We start from the raw sequence: 11918 nt of genomic DNA, 5'->3' as shown, positions 1-11918 counted from the left end.
ACACAAAAAAGCAAACCTCAGCACTTTTTATCTGTTGTTAATGCAACCTTTCATAATAATTTAAAAGGAAATGTGAAAAATATTTAAGTGGCTTGTGAAGGAGAACGAGGAGATGTTTCTTCAGTGGAAATTTGGGAAAAGGCCCCAACTAAGGCTGGATACATATTTTTTGCAACAGAGCACGAGAGATATAGTATAAAATATATCTGAAGAAGGCTTCACGGCCGAAACGTTGTTTTCTCTCTTCTCTTTTCAGCATGGAATAAACCTATTACTTGTTCCTTTGCAGACTACACGTGCTGACGCAGCTACCCACCTGAACTAGTATAAAATATGCAGTGTATTCTTAAAACACCAGTAACTGGTAACAAAATGAATTCTGGATTTTCGGCCATTTGTAGTAACTGTGGAATAGAAAAGGGAACTCATGGACATTTAATTTGGTCTTGTACCCGAATAACTATATTCTGGAATTAATTTAGAATTGAATTAGAAAGGGTTTTGAAATGTAAAGTGAAGTTAAATCCTTGGAATGACAGATAATAGGCTCCAGATACAGTAGGGTGCTAATCAGCTTATGTTGGTTAAAATGACTTTTCGTAGACCGTAAAAGTATTATTTTAAATTAGGTTAAGGGTGCCTCCCCAAATAATTAATCAGTGGTATAGTGAGATATTAAAAATTGTACCATGTGTAAGAATGTGTGCAAGAATGATGGAGGTAAAAAAAATATTAATTTTGTCTGATTTGGAAACCTTTTCTTGTAGAAATTGTTTTTTTACTAATGGCAAAGTGGGGTTTATAATGATCAGTAATTATTTATTAATAGGGTTATATTAGTTTCCATTTAGTTGTTTTCTTTTTTGTCAAGTTTTTTATGTAGTATGTTTTTTTAATTTGTTGTGTTTGGTATTGTTTGTATAATCATTAAGTATGAATTGTAATTATTATATTATTTGGTTAAACACACTTATGAATCTGTATTACTCGTTATTTTGAAATAACAAATCCACTTTTCTTCCACGGCTTTCAAAAACCCTCATTTCCTTTCCTTCACCAGAGCAGTTTTCCGGGAGGCACAGCACCAGTATTGTGATTAATTGAGAGCGCCCCCCAGCGCCAACACACGGTAAATACGGATATATTTAGGACGGAAGTTCCAGAGAAATGTACACATTGTTAACTAGAGCACGTCAGAGCAAGATAAGAACAGTTACCAGCCGGAAAAGAACTCATTATGAACTTATTACTTATCATGGTCCCACGAGATTTAATATTCTCCAAATGAGGCATCTATGAAACCCTATGATCAAATGAAAAGGGTCAGGCTGTGTCCAGCAATATACTGTACAGTAAGACCTGGCGTGTATCCCTCAGTCTAACACCTTCAGGAGCAATGGGACAAAAGGCGATGTGGAGAAAGGTCAAAGAGTGGGTTGGACATCAAGGGAAATTGAACACCATAAAGGATTACCGCTGGGACACGTGACAAGGACATACAGACTTGACAAATAATAATAATTGCTTACACTTATATAGCGCTTTTCTGGACACTCCACTCAAAGCGCTTTACAGGTAATGGGGACTCTCCTCCACCACCACCAGTGTGCAGCATCCACCTGGATGATGCAACAGCAGCCATAGTGCGCCACAACGCTCACCACACATCAGCTATCAGTGTTGAGGAGAGCAGAGTAATGAAGCCAATTCAAAGAGGGGGATTATTAGGAGGCCATGATTGGTAAGGGCCAATGGGGAAATTTGGCCAGGACACCCCTACTCTTTTCGAGAAACACCCCGGGATTTTTAACAACCACAGAGAGTCCTCGGTTTTACGTCTCATCCGAAGGATGGCGCCTGTTTACAGTATAGTGTCCCCGTCACTATACTGGGGCATTAGGACCCACGTAGACCACAGGGTGAGCACCCCCTCCTGGCCCCACTAGCACCTCTTCCAGCAGCAACCTTAGTTTTTCCCAGGAGGTCTCCCATCCAGGTACTGACCAGGCTCACACCTGCTGAGCTTCAGTGGGCTGCCAGTTGTGAGTTGCAGGGTGATATGGCTGCTGGCTAAATGGAGATTTGTCTGCCTCTGTTGCAGCAGGTTGATAAGAACATAAGACAGGTCAGCAACGATGGGAGAGCAAACTGCCCATGTAGGCTTTTTGATTGTTAGTAGTTAATAGATGCCAGCTGCTTCTTGAAAGAAGTCAGAGTATTGGCTTCAATCACATGGCTGAGTAACTAGTTCCACACTCCCACCACACTTTGAGTACAGAAGAACCTCCTGTTCTTGGTTTCAAATGCACTTCCACATTGATGCAAAACTTTAAATCTGATTAGCCCGTGACCAGAGCGCAGACTGAAGCAGAATGCACTTTGCATAGTTTCGTATTCTGGCCACAGCCATGTCTCCTCGGGACTATAGCCAGTGGTATGATCGCAATATGCGATATTTCAGTTGATTGCAAAATACAGTGACTTTAGCTTCAACGGGAATAACGTCACCCCATAATGAAATGTCTTTAGGAATGATTATTGTGGAATTGGGCGTAAGACGATTTGGCTGAGGGTCCCAAGCTGGCCAGAGGATGAGGAAATCAGGACCCCCAGACAGAGAGAAGTGGTACCCATAAACAGCTTGCACCAGTGGAGATGGCGGGAAGGAGCGATTGCAGGACGTCGAATCTGAGCAAGATATGGACTGCTGTGCTATTTGTAGTTTTTCAGGAAGGAAGTTGTGAGCTGCAGGGTGATATAACTGCTGGCTATTAAATATAGGTTTGTAAGGAAAGAGCCTGTCCTAACAGCACCCTGCAACTCACAACTGGCAGCCCACTGAAGCCAAGCAGGTGTGAGCCTAGCCAATACCTGGATGGGAGACCCCCTGGGAAAACTAAGGTTGCTGCTGGAAGGGGTGTTAGTGGGAGCAGTAGGGGGTGCTCACCCTGCAATCTGTGTGAGTCCTAATGCCCCAGTATAGTGACGGGGACACTATACCGTAAAAAAGGTGTTGTCCTTTGGATGAGACTTAAAACTGAGGTCCTGATTCTCTGTGATCATTTAAAATCCTAGGGTCTTCCTTGAAAAGAGTAGGAATGTTAAATCTCTTCTTGGCCTTTTAACAATCATGGCCTCCTAATAATCCCAATCTATGAATTGGCTTCATTACTCTGTTCTCCTCCCCACTGATAGCTGGTGTGTGAAGAGCGTTCTGGTGCACTCTGGCTGCTGTCGCATCATCCAGGTGGGGCTACAGATTGACGGTGGTGGAGGGGAGTCCCCATTACGTGTAAAGTGCTATATAAGTATAAAGATTATTATTACTCTTATTTCCAAAGTATTTTCATCCAAACAAAGAGCCTTTTAGAAGCAGGCCCTCGACTGTGGGTCTAGCCTGGAGATGATTTTTTCAGAGAAAACATAATTATATCTCGTCCCATCTTTGGGCGAACCAGAGAAAAAGAAAGACAACGTGTCCCACTCCTGTTTTTGCCAGTACCCGCACCGGATTCACCTAATTCCTTGCCATCAGTGTACTTGTTGCAGCACTCCTACAGTAGCTATGATCTCGTTCACACATCTGCTCGGCCGGGGCTGGAAGGCCAGCCAGTTCCCTCTGCAGAGCCACTGTCTCTGTAGTAATCGGGGGAGGGGGGGTCTGCCTATTTCTTTTCTCCTCTTGGAGAAAAACAAACTGCGTGTATTCGTTGCACAACAAATGTGCCCCGTTTGCCCTGCCAAATAAGTATAATTACAACACTTCAGCGCAAATAAAACTATCAGGCTGACACTTCTAAAACGATAGTGCCCAGTTACACAAGGTCAAAAGGCCATTTTCTTCAGGATCTCTTCCAAATACGTAGTGGGCGAAGATCAGGCAAGTGGGAAAACACGCGCGTTTGGCCGTGATCGGATTGTGTCATGTTGTTTGACTCCTAAAAATAAAAAGTCACTCCTAAATAATACCGTAAAACCCAAGGTAGAGGACTAAGGAAGTGTTTGTGATCAACATTGCTTTTTAAGTGTCCAAATGGGTTGAGCGGCCGACGCATCAGATATCTTTGGGAAGTGTCAATTTCAGGAAATGCAAAATTCTAATCTTCACTGTAGTTTTTAATTTAGATGAACACCGAGAACTGGGAAAGTAATTTATCTTGTATTCCCAAGACCTCGTCGTCTTTCCCCCGTGTCGAATACCACAACAAACAAAAGGCCTTGCATTCCAGCAGTTTAGTAGTCGTACGTCCTCCGTGTTATACGGTAGTCTGTGATCCGAGCCCCGCCCCCTTCCTTGGTGAAAAATACGCCTGTGTGTTTTGGCTGCTGAACCGATGGAGGTTATCGTTGGAAGTGATTTGCATCAACGTGCACCTTTAAAAAGTAAGGGAATGCCGTCCTACCGCAGTTTGCTTTGTGTTTGCGCGTTTTCAGAATTTCATTAAATGGCTTTACTCACCGTTTGTTATTTAGAATTGGTTGTTCCGCAACGATTATTTTGAGACTGTGATTCCTGACACCTTAATGAACATCAGAAGTCATTTAATAGCCAACGTTTGTGCTACTCTTTTGCCAAATGAGGTACACGGGCAATTCCACTTTTGTCATGAGCGTGGCTTGTAGTTTATCAGTTCTCATATAGGCCCGAAAAGCCTGATACAAAGATAAAGTACAGAAAGTACTGATATTCTGTTAGTTATCCAACTTTGTCATATTAAAATATAAGACCTCTTTACAGAGAACATGTGTGGATCCAATCACACTACGGAGCAGACACGGTATCTGGAATCTTTGCTTGTATAGTACTGGGGGCTCTAGCAGAAGAAGCCTGATATTTATTAGCAGAGCTGTGGAAATGTTGAGGAGAAATTGGACAATTTCCCTAGTGTGTGTGGTATACAGTTTGTGCCCTTATTTTAGATAGTCAGGGACTGTAATACGAGTGGCATATGTTATCGATTTACACTGTTTAGAAATGGCACTTGACACAAAGGCCTAATAAGCAGTAAAACTGGGAAATGGTTTAAAACAAACTGCTGATTGAGAGACCTGACAACAGAACAGGGAATGATATGGCACACAATAGGGGTCTTTATGCTCCAGTGTGGAGCAATTCCAGCCTTTACTCCGAATAATTCCGCTAGCCCAGTTTTATTCAAACCACTCGCTTCTGCGCCTTCTTTAATTACAGCTGACGTTTCTCCCCTCTCCCGTCTCCCTAAATAATGCATGGCTAGCACATGTTGATCCCTTCAGATTGCTGTTGGGCTGCTTTACTGTCCTGTTTTCAGTTCCTTGTAGATCATGTGTTATTCAAGCGGTGTGAATGGGAAGTCACAAACAGGTGTCCCGTAGTGCAGGCTTCTATATCCTGGCTGATGGATGGAACAAGCTTCCACGAGCCGCTACAGGGTCCTTATCCCACACTAAAATATCCAGGGATTTGATTGTGCTGCGGAAGGCACAGTCTCTGAAGTCCTTTTTTTTTTTGCACAATTAAATGTTTGGCTATTCCGTTGAAATTACACAAGGGAAGACTAAAAAATCGAGGGATGATGTAGCACTTTCCTACAGAGCTGGGGTTGGCTGTGCTGGACCTGCAGGGCCAGCGTGTCCACATGGTTCCGGTTTCATTGCAGCTCCCCACTGAACAAGCGGGACAGATTATTATTATTATTATGGGATGTGGAGCGGTGGCTCAGTGGCTAAGAATCTGTGCCTGTGACTGGAAGGTTGCCGGTTCAAATCCAGCAGCTGGCAGAGGAATCCTACTCCCTTGGGCCCCTGAGCAAGGCCCTTCACCCCGACTGCTCCTGGGGCGCTGTACAATGGCTGACCATGCTCTCTCCCTGTCTGTGTGTCTCATGGAGAGCAAGCTGGGGTATGCGAAAAGATGAATTCCTAAGAAATTGTATAGGGCAACATTAATTAACATTAACATTATTATTGGTTTAATTGGACCAAATTTAACAGCTTCTCTCCACTCTCTGGATACTGGTGTTTTAAAGAGGCTTAGTAATATTGCAGACACACTGACTCTCCCGGACCAGGATTGGGCACCAGTACACTAGATGAATGAAGCAGAAGTACTGTGTGTATGGGCAGCTCTTTGCACACAGCAGAGTACTCTTCTATGGGAGAGTCTGAAACAATGCTCTGACTACATTATTCAGAAGAAATGTGATGGATTGTGCCACAGCTTTGATGTATTCTGAAACCTATCTACACTTGATGGAGTTAAATTAACTGCCACCCCCCCCCCTGCCAGCGGTTCACCAGTTCATGCATTCTTGATCATCCCTCCATTTTCGGTAAGCATCTAGTCCAGTAGGGGGGATGCAGTGAGCGGGATTTTAATCCAGCAGACAACGGATACTCCCTGGATAGGATGCTAATCCATTGCAAGGCATACACATGCACACTGGGGACAGACACCGGTTACACTGAGAGCAGGTCTTCAGAATCCCCCACAAAGGCCACATGGCTTCATGGACATACAGTTTTCACTGTATTCGGCATACTGGACATAATGTATTGCATGCACCCTGGACACATAGCAGCTCTATTTGTGTTGAGTTTTGTCTGAGTTTATTTTATTCCATTTCTATTGCCTTATCTATAATTATGTAACCTTATTTTGTAACTTTAATTTTATGATTTTTATCCCCCACCCCAGTGAGCTTGTAGAAAAGACATTTCATTGCCAGCGACTACTGCTGCACGCTGTGTTGTTGTGCATTTGATAAATACCCTTTGATTGATTGAGAATGTGGGAAGCAGCTGGAGCATGTGGAGAAACCCCATGCAGATGCATGGACACCATGCAGACTCCACATAGAAGGTGCCATGTCCTGCTGCAGGCAGAGGCACTAGTTCAAATTTAGGCAGAACTCTTATGATCCCAGTGTTGTTGATTCGAGCCTGGGTCATGTCACTATCCCCCCATGATCAGGATTTCCTAAGCGGCAGCACACAGTTGGCTGAGACTCAGCTCTTGGGGACACAGTGCCCCCTGTGGCCTCCCTGGGACTTGCATGCTTGTGGTGCTGTCAGTGATGGATGCACCTCTTTCTCCAGTGAATACTAATCCTCGGGAACAAGGCCGGACTTCCTGTGACGTGTAAAAAGAGGATTGGCTCGAAGGTGGGTGGGAGGAGGAGTCATATGTAGTTATATAAACAATAATTGGAGATTCTAAATTTTGTTAAAAGAAGACACTCCAGGCCTAAACGAAACCCTGGACCTCAGAGCTGTAAGGCAGCAGTGTGAACAGTTGCACTGGGCCCAGTATGTTTCAGTATGAGGTTGAGTTTATCTAACAGAAATGTACTTTTTATGCTTTTGTGTTTATTGTGGTTTTATGAGCTTGAGGATACAGAAAGTCTCCTGTTTGCAGTTCCTGTGTACATGACAGCAGGTTTATCACTGGCCTGGTCTCGGTAGGTCTCAGAAGCTCAGCTGGGTAGGGCCGGGTTGGAACCAGTAGATGTTGCTCTTTTCTCTGGACTAGAGTTTCCACACAAGTCCCCCTGTATAGTGTTTTGGGTGCAATAGGAGGACGATAAGGGCCTGGCTGCTCATTAAAGATCCTAGCGCACTGTTTGTAAGAGTAGGGGTGTTAATCCCGGAGTCCTGGCTGTATTTCGGTACAAGCATACAAAATCTGACCTTCCTAAATGTCCACCTTAATTCTGGCAGTACAGGTATTTCACACTCTTCCACCTGTAATGCTGCATAGTGGGGCTTACTGGACCATAAGGTCTGTCAGCCATCACCCAGTTAGGGGCTAGATGTTACAGTACAGGGTAAAGTGGGTCCTGTCCTACAGTACATGTCCAGGGCACTTTGGGATTCTTTGGAATGAGAAGCACCAAAATATATGCAGTTGTCATTATATGCATAATTGAAAGGTTTCCACTATAGCATCGTGCATAAATTCAGCACTTTGCATTTCTATAATGTATTTTTCATTCCAATGGATTCTATAACTCTTTTACATATAGGAAGGACCAGTTGCATCCACCACTTTGACGTGTGTCGTTAGAACTGGGCCAAGAGGCTCACAGTACTGCTGGATAGAAAACTCAGCAGTGGAAGAAAGAAGAGAGCAAACTGACCTGGTCAGCAGGTGACAGATCAGGCAGGAAAGATTTAATCGCACAGCTGATACCAGGGTGGGCAGTTCCAGCTCACTCTTCAGATTCTCATAGTCACAGGCAGTGGTGAATTGAGATGACTTCCGCCCAAAGGCAGCAGCTGCTCTTGGGAGGTTCAGTCACATAATTGTCCCATATCTTTTCAGGATTAAAGACCACATGAGTGTGATGGGGAGCATCAGTAACACCTCTAATAATAATAATAATAATAATAATAATAATAATAATAATAATAATAATAATAATAATAATAATAATAATAATAATTGCTTACACTTATATAGCGCTTTTCTGGACACTCCACTCAAAGCGCTTTACAGGTAATGGGGACTCCCCTCCACCACCACCAATGTGCAGCCCCACCTGGATGATGCGACGGCAGCCATAGTGCGCCACAACGCTCACCACACATCAGCTATCAGTGGGGAGGAGAGCAGAGTAATGAAGCCAATTCATAGATGGGGATTATAAGGAGGCCATGATTGGTAAGGGCCAATAGGAAATTTGGCCAGGACGCCGGGGTTGCATCCGTACTCTTTTCGAGAAACGCCCTGGGATTTTTAATGACCACAGAGAGTCAGGACCTCGGTTTTACGTCTCATCCGAAGGACGGCGTCTGTTTACTGTATAGTGTCCCCGTCACTATGCTGGGGTATTAGGACCCACATAGACCGCAGGGTGAGCACAATATAGCACTTATAGCACAATAACTTGCTCTAACAAGGAAAACTATTGCTAGACTTGAGTTTAGCTTGTACACCATCCATCTCCTAAATACTTTATCCAGTATGGGGCCAGGGGGGAGCTAGACCTTATCCCAGCCAGACACAGGTGCAAGGCGGGGTACACCCTGGACATGACGCCAGTCCATCGCAGGGCACAAGCAAACATAAACACACTCACAGCAGGGCCAGTTTTCCCAGAAGTCAATTAACCGACCAGTATGTCTTTGCCCTGTGGAAGGAATCATGAGCACCGAGAGGAAGCTGTGAACACGGGGAGACCGTACAGAGAGCACCCAGGTCTGCGGGGCAGCAAGGCTAACGTCTGCGCCATCGTTCCGTGCTTAGGTTATGAATATGAGTTTTGAAAAGTTTTTAAACAGTCAAAGCAGATGTTTAGAAACTGATTTGCTCCAGGTTTAAAAAGCTTCAGAAACTGCAACACTCGACCACATGAATTGTTTTCTTTTTGCAGGGCATTAAGCTTTTGACAGTTTTAAGTGACGGATAGACAATGTGGGACCTCTGCATTGTTTGAATCTGCCCTTGTTATTTAGGAGCTTTGATAGCCTACTGAATTGGGGATGGTACAGTTCTATCGCCACAAAAGAGCAGTTTTTGAAGTGTTTTCCCTGAGCTGCAGGGACTCTGGGGGTAATAGGGGCATTCCTTCGGGCTCCGATGCCAGGAATAGCAGCTTGCGCCGGCCAGGGCTTGAAGTGGCCTTGTCTCAGTACACTTCTTATGTTGACTCGGCGTGTTTTGAAAGGAGATAAATTATCAAGGGGCCCTCTTAAAAGGTTTTGGTTTTCCCTTTTTCCAAGAACAGTCTAATTACTTTTTTTAAAGCACGGAACCCCTACTCCAGCCTCGCCCCCTGGCCCCCAGCCCTGCTCTGAAGCAACCCCCAGTGATATGTCACACTGGGGGGGCAAAGGGAGACTGGAGCAGTGCGTTTGATCCTGTGACTGCAGCGCTCTGTCAGCACAACCCTCCCCCCTCCCCCTGTCCACACACACACACTCCTGCACTCATCCTGTGTGTGAAATGGGGGCAGAGCATCTTCTGAGAGGAGAGAGAAAGAAGGCAGGAGAAGGACAAGCTTAAGTGGGTCACCCTGTATCCGTACAGAGCTCCTCGTTAGCTTTGGCAGTGGCACCCAGGAGGGCTTGCTTGAAATTCCGGGCTTGCTGTGAGGAACCAGCAGAAAACCCCCTTCTCGTTCACAACCTCAGAAGTTTTTCCACTGTTATTGTTTTGCACAGCAGAGCAGGAGAGGCGTAGAACCAACCCCACATCCCAGAACCGTGCCTTTTCTGTTTCTAGTTCCAGCCTGACACAGACTCACACACCCGTTCTCCTCACCCCGCAACCAGGGGTTATCAGGGTTGAACTGGCCGGTCATTAAAAGTTCCAGCTTGTTACAGCAGAGTGCTTAAAAAAAAACCTTTGTACCCCCCTGCCCTCCGAAGAATTCCCACAATGCTCCGTCCACAGACAAGAACAGTGAGATAAGGCTTGAGGTATGTGAGAAGAAGGACTTCAGGCCCTCCTCAGCCTCCTTGACGTCTCCCTCAGGCTGCGAGCCGATGGTTACAGGCAGAGGTGTGTCTCTGTGGGCCCGGCAGCTTCTCGCCTCGCTGTTGATGCCGGCTGTGTCGTCTGGAGGGAGGCTGCCGCACCTGGAAGTTCGTTTTTTTTTTTACCGTCTTCCCTCTCTGGACTCCATTCAAATCCCACGGGCTGGGTGTTTACCCAGCTCTTGCGCAGGCTAGACACCAGGAGAGGACAGTGAGCCTTTTCAGCAGCCGGTTTTCATTTCTGTTTTTTTTTAACTAAATTCAGAAAAGGGGGATTCAGAGTCCCGCAGTGAATGTCCAGGAAGAGAAACGAGGCCCTCATCAATAAACCAGCTGGTAGGTTATTGAGAGGTAAGAAAACTTTGATTTAACGATTAGTCACTGGTACAATGAGCCAGAGCTACGTATTGTACCAGTGTACTGTATTCCAGCATGCCCTGATAATTGCTATAGTGGGGAGGTCTACAAGAAAACAGCACCTTTTTTTAGAGATGCGTTTCTTGGGGTGGAAAGAACATGATACTTTTGGTCTATTAAAGTAAAATAAAGTTTTGTAGAGCAGATGTCACACAGAGCTTGCAGTTGCTGTCAGAAGCAGTTTTTGTTTTTAAAACGCTGCCCTCAAAAAGAATAATGAGATTAAATCATGTGTTGCACAACACATGCAAGCATACCAGAAGAGACTGCGTTAAAAAAAAGGAAAACTGTTTTAAACTGTAACTTCAGTCAACTAGAGTGGTACGTATTTATTTAAGGTTAGTAGATAAGCTTCTCTATAAGCACTTTAGCCTCGAGCAGATTTGGTTGTATTTTTAAAGAAACTAGATAGCTTGTTTGGTATAAAAAAACACAAATAACAGAAAAAGGGAATTCTGAAACTGGTTTTATTTACTGCGATTCTGCACTGTATCAAAGCAGACAGTCCTGTAGATCCTTGCCATTTTAATATTTGCATCCCTAAAACAAAGACCTGTGATAAATTACCAGTCACTACGGGGAGCACATGGTAGGACCCTATACAACTTTTGCAGGTTTGTGATGAGGAAGTGCAGTTTTCTCCTTTTCAAACCCACTACTAATTTCTGCAATTCACAGTTCAGGTTTCGAATCAGGCAGCCTTGTGGCAATTTCTCCACGATAAAAAAGGAAAACAGTTTTTTAATAAATATTAACACTTGGTAGCTTTGTCTTACATGTGATACATGGCCTAATGCAGATGCTTGTGAAGATGATTCTTTGTACCAGAGATGCTGGTTGAATGAGTTGGTGCTCATTCTAATATGGCAGGGCTCAGTGTAATCTTGTGTCAGATAACCAGTGTGGTGCTTCATCAACATGCTGTTTTTCTTCAAGGGTAAACTTTATTCCCCAGTTCCACTAACTGGCACTGTGCTGGGGTGTGCACTGTCTCAGCGACAGGGCCCGGACGCCATTTAACCTACAGTATCAGTATGTCTTTT

At 44.6% G+C, this 11918-nt stretch overlaps 1 protein-coding gene across 4 annotated transcripts in view; it reads left to right on the top strand.

Annotated features, from left to right (window-relative positions):
* Window positions 1-4275: 4275 nt before the first annotated feature.
* ldb1a (LIM domain binding 1a) overlaps window positions 4276-11918 on the top strand; it is a 49539-nt gene continuing 41896 nt past the window's right edge. For 2 of the 4 annotated variants that reach the window (XM_015347792.2, XM_069189265.1), the window contains exons 1-2: window positions 4278-4383; window positions 10724-10809. The gene's annotated coding sequence lies outside the window, so the exon portion shown is untranslated. Of the gene's footprint in view, window positions 4384-10723; window positions 10810-11918 lie in introns of all 4 variants that reach the window. The other 2 variants (XM_015347794.2, XM_015347793.2) reach the window with 2 other exon arrangements.

Source organism: Lepisosteus oculatus, chromosome 4 (assembly GCF_040954835.1).
Source record: "Lepisosteus oculatus isolate fLepOcu1 chromosome 4, fLepOcu1.hap2, whole genome shotgun sequence".
Classification (NCBI taxonomy): Eukaryota; Metazoa; Chordata; class Actinopteri; order Semionotiformes; family Lepisosteidae; genus Lepisosteus; species Lepisosteus oculatus.
The sequence above is the reverse complement of the archived record's forward strand: the minus strand, read 5'-3'. Positions and strand labels throughout refer to the sequence as shown.